Source organism: Hipposideros armiger, unplaced genomic scaffold (assembly GCF_001890085.2).
Source record: "Hipposideros armiger isolate ML-2016 unplaced genomic scaffold, ASM189008v1 scaffold_1395, whole genome shotgun sequence".
NCBI lineage: Eukaryota > Metazoa > Chordata > Mammalia > Chiroptera > Hipposideridae > Hipposideros > Hipposideros armiger.
Genome location: NW_017732745.1, coordinates 105927 through 112022, shown reverse-complemented (window position 1 = coordinate 112022; position 6096 = coordinate 105927). Strand labels below are relative to the sequence as shown.

Genomic DNA, 6096 nt, shown 5'->3' with positions numbered 1-6096 from the left:
TGGGCTGCCGTGAGTTGCCGGCGTAGGCTGCAGCCCCTGTGGCAGTGGGTTGCCATGGGCTACCGTGTGTAGCCAGCAGCCAGCGTGAGCAGCCAGCAACCGCAGTGAGCGGCCGTCCAGAAGCCAGCGACTGATCTGCCTCGCCTGGGAAGAGCTCAATGATGGTGCCAACTTGGGCCAGTGAAGCAACGTCCTCCACAAATAGACTGAAGAAAACGACAGCAACTTGTCTGTTCCCCTTCCCCCAATTCCCCACCACTGTTCCCATCCCCACAATTCCCCAATAAAAATCTTAAAAAAAAAAAAGAAAGAAAGAAAACAAAGGATCTCTGCTGTCTAAGCGTTCTAAAACTGTCCTTCCAACAGTGACACTGGCCTAGGGTATGCTTAAAACCCATGGGGAATTTTTGTGCATGAATTTTACTAAATGGACAGATCTGACTAAGAGTAATTTCGAAAATCAGTGGCCACTTTGGGGAACTTTTGAAATGACCAAACTTGATTTTCTTAAAATTGAAATTGGATAACAGCACTGTAATTAAGAGGAATGCCTATTTTGAGTGGTATATTAAGGTTTCCAAACAAGAATATGAATGTAAAATTGCCCATTTACAAAATAAAGTCTCCAAGTTAACATGGGCTGCTAAAAATTCAAAATGAGACAAAATGGTGCCTGAAACCTCATGCTCTTCCTCTACAGCACTGCCTTACCTTTCTCGCACTGCTCCTTTGTCTTAAGCTCCATCGCCAACTCCATCTTGTCCCTTGCTGCTGCCTCCGCTTTCAGCTCAGCCCCCCATGACACCTTCTCTTAAATCTTTTTCTCCTTCCTCGGAACTTATCAATACTTCCCCATTTAAGATTAAACCCTCTGGAGATCCTAATAAACCTCACATCTCCTATGTCCCCTGGACTAAAGCTGAGTTAGGAGCCATTGTAAAGGAATTCCCTAAAGTAACTGTCTAATAAGTTTGCTGAGGAATTTGATATTATTATTCAGGCCTGTCAGCCTGCGTTTTCTGATTTGTATTGGCTAATTAATGTTAGTTGGTGAAGGCCAACATATTCATTGAAAGAGGATTGCTAGATGCGAGCATCCTGAAAGAGACTTAGAAAAGCAAACCTCCAGTTATTGGAGGAAGCCAGGGAACTTGCTGGAAAACTACATCGAGCAATTCCTAAGTCCTTCCCAAGGTCTGTTGATTAAAGCAAAATTCACACTTGATCACAAGGGTCTGACGAATCTGTTCATAACTATTATAATAGATTTCAGGTAGTTTTTAAGGAAAATTCTGGTCCTTCAGATATTAGCACCACACGTGTAACCCTTAATTCTTTGCTTGTCAATGGGCTAAATAAAAACCTTTCCCTCCTGGTTAGGAGATCTAGGATGGGATGGGGAACTATGCCTACCCTAGACTTGGTAAATTTGGCCAATGAGCTTGCCAGTACCCTAGATGAGCCACCTAAAAGTAAGATTGCCAAGACTTGACTTTCAGACGTGGCAGATGAGAGACCCTAAGGGAAACCAAAGAACTTCAACTTTTTGCCACTACTGCAAGGAGCAAGGACACTGGAAAAGGGATTGCCGTAAGTTTAAGTATACAAGACGTGCTCTACCTTCTAACCAGTCTTTTTCAGGTCTTCCTAATTCCCAATGATTGGCTCCAAGGAATGACAGGGGCATTTTCCATTCCTTCCCCTTTATCATCTTGGAGAAACTTCTCTTAAAATTGGGGAGGAAACTATTTCCGTTCTAATTGACACTGGTGCTACACTCTCGGTATTCAACCCCACTGTTATAAACTGGCCCCTGCTTCACAGTAATAAGACATTTCACATTGTGGGGATTTCAAATAAACCTCAACAGGTTTATGTATCTAAACCTATTCCCTTTAATAGATAAACATTGTTTTCTCCTTAGTTCTTCTGCCCCTACCCATTTATTAGGTAGAGATTTCTTAGAGAAGTATCATGTTGGAATGTCCTTTTATCGAAAAGGAGAAATAATGTTAGAGTTTGATGGTAACCATCAGAATAACCAATCAAGTGAATTACACTTTTCAGCATCTTTTATTTGTGCTGTCTCTGATGGCACAGTAACTGAATCTGAAAACAGTGATCAGTGGTCCCTATTGGACCAACTACCATCTTCCTTATGGATAAAATCTCCCGCTGATATTGGCAGAATTCATAATGCACCTCCTATCAAGGTTCAAATTGACCCTTCAAAGCCTCTGCCCAGAATTGATCAATATCCTGAGTAAGGAGGCCTTCCAAGGTAGAAAGCCCCTAATAGAAGATTACATAACTCAGAGTCTTATTATTCCTTGCACTAGTCCTTGTAACACTCCTATTCTACCTGTGAGAATACCAAAGGGATGAAGGTGGAGGTTTGTCCAGGATCTCTAAGCAATAAACCATATTGTTATCCCTCGATACCCTGTCATTCCTGACCCTCATACGCTGCTGGCATCCATTCCAACTAGAAGTAAATTCTTCACAGTAATTGATTTATGCAGTGAATTCTTTAGCATCCCAGTTGAAGAAGCTAGCCAATACCTTTTTGCTTTCACTTGGGAAAGAAAGCAATTTACCTGGACCGTAATTGACAGTCTGTCTTATTTCTTGCAGATATAAGACTGATTTGGATGATGTAGTTTTCCCTAAAGGTTCTACCTTGTTACAATATGTGGATGATTTACTTCTTAGCTCTTCTTCTCAGGTTTCCTCACAACATGACAGTATCTATCTGTTGACACTTTTGGCCTTAAAGGGACATAAGGTCTCTAAAGAAAAATTAACAGTTTGCTTAAACTCAGGTATGATATTTGGGACATCCAATACCAGAAAACGGTTTACGCCTGGACCCAGACAGGCTTCATTGCATCCTAAGTTTCCCTAGGTCCAAGACTAGGCACCAATTGAGAGATTTTCTTGGGCTAGTCGGCTATTGCCAGAATTGTATCCCAAATCTATTATGGCAAAACCTCTTTATGTCCTATTAAGGAATGATCGTCCTGACCCAACTTCATGGGAAGAACAGGATGACATGGCCTTTAAGGCCTTGAAGGAGAGTTTAATAAACCCTCCTTCTCTTGGGCATCCTAACTACCAGATTCCCTTCTTTTTGTGCATGAAAAGGAAGGAAATGCCCTTGGGGTACTCACTCAAAAACATGGGGATCAACATAGACCCCTAGGATACTACAGTCAGCAACTGGACCCTGTGGCTCAGGGATACCCCCCTTGCCTCAGAGTCATTGCTGCTACTGCCCTCTTGATTAAGGCCACAGAAAAGATTGTTGAGGGATCCCCTCTAAACCATCTTTGTGCCTCATGCAGTAAAAGCTCTCCTGAATTCTCATCACACCCAGCAGCTTTCAGTCAGCCGCCTTACTTCTTATGAAATCCTTTCATTAACTGCTTCCCATATAACCCTTTTGCATTGTAATAACATTAATCTGGCTACTTTTCTTCCAAAGAGACTGAGGTAGCCCCTCATGACTGCCTGACACTGACAGATCACCTTCTGACTCATCGTGATGATTTACAGAAGATTCCTCTGGGTAAAGCTGATTTCTTTCTTTCTTTTTTTTTTTAAAGCTGATTTCTTATGGTTTACCAATGGTTGATACTTAAAAACAGACTGCGGTGAGTAATATGCTGGTTATGTATTGTAGCCCCTTCTAAAGTCATTGAAGCAGCACCTTTGCCTCTGGCAACTTCAGCACAGCAGGCTGAATTATATGCCCTCACTCGAGCATGCAGTTTAGCAAAGGGAAAATCTGTCGACATTTATATTGACAGTAGATGTGCTTTTGGAGTGCTCACGTCTTTGGAATGCTATAGAAACAACGTGGTTTCATTATCTCCAATGGAGATAAAATTAAAAACGGTCCATATGTACAGGAATTATTGGACGTTATACTTCTACCTGATGCTTTACCCATTATTAGAATTCTAGGACATTCTAAACTTGATTCCCTGGAAGTTAAAGGAAAGCACCTTGCTAACATTTCTCCTAATAATACTGCCCTAAAAGGCGCAGCAGCAGTCAAACCTCTGTCATGTTCCAAAAAAATGTTTCTCTAGTTGATAGCTTATAAAAACTGGCTAGAGAAGCCCAACAATCAGCTTCTGAAGAACAAAAACAAGACTGGGGATCCAATAATTGCTGGTTTAATAAGAATAAGAAACTCTGGGGCCAGCAGAGTGGCTCAGTTGATTAAGAGCGCGAGCTCTGAGCAACAGGGTCGCCAGTTCGATTCCCACATGGGTCAGTGAGCTGCGCCCAAGCTGAGCTGCCACTGAGCTGCCAACAGGTGGCAGGATGGCTCAGTTGGTGAGAGCACGTGCTCCTAACAACAAAGTTGCTGGTTCGACTCCCACATGGGATGGTGGGCTACGCCCACCCACAACTAAGATTGAACACAGCACCTTGAGCTGAGCTGCCCTGAGCTGCCGACAGGCGGCTGGATGGAGACTGGCCTTGGGAGCTGAGCTAGCTGCGCCCTCCACAACAAAGACTAAAGGATAACAACTTGTCTGTTCCCCTTCCCCAATTCCCCAACACTGTTCCCTTTCTTCAATTCCCCCAATAAAATCTTTAAAAAAAAAAAAAAGAAACTCTGGTTCGGACCAAATAACAATCTAGTCCTACCAGGAACTCTAAAATTCCCACTCCTAACCACTGTACATGCATTGAACCATCGGTCAGCTGACAAAATAGTAGCATTCATGCACCAATAACTGGTGGGGAGATAGTAATAAGGTTGCGAAAAGTGCCTACCTTAAGTGTGTCCCATCTGTCTGCAGTACAACTCAGGGAAGCCTATTCGCACTGCCCCTGGACATTTTAAGTTGCCAAACGGAACATCTAAGGTCTGGCAAATAGGCTTCATACAGCTTCCCTCATCTTATGGATACAAGTATGTTTTAGTCATGATATGTGCGTTTTCTCACTGGACTGAAGCTTTCCCTTACAGTCAAGCTAATGAGTCTGCAGTGGCTAAAATACTGTTAATGAAGAGTATTCCTACTTGGGGAACTCCTCTCGAACTCCAAAGTGATAGAGGAACCCATTTCACTGGTCAGGTGCTAAATCAAGTCTGTGCTATTTGGCCAGTTCTACAACATTTTCACCGTGCTTAATATGCTTTAAACTTACAATATATTGCTACTGTTTTGTTTAGACAGTCAATTATAGAGTGATAAAAACTAAGAAATTTTACATTTAGTTTCATTTTAGCCATTTCCATGGATCTTCACTTCATTGTGTAGATCCAGGTTTATTTCTATCTGGCAATACCATGCTTTAGTAGAACAATCATTTCACCATGCACTCCAGGGAAATGAAAAACTAAAAATACATACTCCACAACCTGGAGATTTTGTTTACTGGAAGGGACACCTCAAAAAAGATTCCCTCCAACCACGCTGGAAGGGCCCTTACCAGGTACGGCTGACTAACCCCTGTGCTGCTAAACTGCAGGGAGTAGACTCTTGGATACACATATCACACCTAAAGAAGGCACCTAACCCTGACTGGAACTGCACATAGTCTGGTGACCTGAAACTGAAGTTGTCAAAATTTAAAGTAGGTGACATCTAAGGAGAGTTATCGAATCTTTCTGCTTGTTGAATCTATCATCAAGAACTTTGATCTATTTAAGCTCTGTTTCTGATGCCCATCAACCCTGGACACCAGCTGTTCCCGATCAATGCACTCTCCCCTTGACATAAGAGATGACACCCAGTGGAAGTCCTTACTGACATCAAGGGACAAAAAGGGCTGAGGACTGGGAAACCTGAGATCTAAAGACCTGACTGTTGATCAACGATGCTTTTGGAGAAAAGATCTTGATCAAAAGGAGGGAATGATAAGAGCGAGCTGGCACTTTAAGAAAACTGACCTGGGAGCTGGGAGGTCTATGGATGGAGCTGGGCTTCCTGTTACTCTCTAGTTCCGACTTCCTGTTAAACTTTATGGTTCTAACTTCGTGTGTGTGTGTGTGTGTGTGTGTGTGTGTGTGTGTGTGTGTACTATATAGGGACCATCTTGGGAGGGCTCTCTCTCTCGGCACATGGGCAGCCA

General features: G+C 42.7%; 1 protein-coding gene across 7 annotated transcripts in view; it reads right to left on the bottom strand.

Annotated features, from left to right (window-relative positions):
- Positions 1–6096, bottom strand: part of HMCES (5-hydroxymethylcytosine binding, ES cell specific) — a 32652-nt gene that overhangs the window by 11486 nt on the left and 15070 nt on the right. The window lies entirely within an intron of this gene.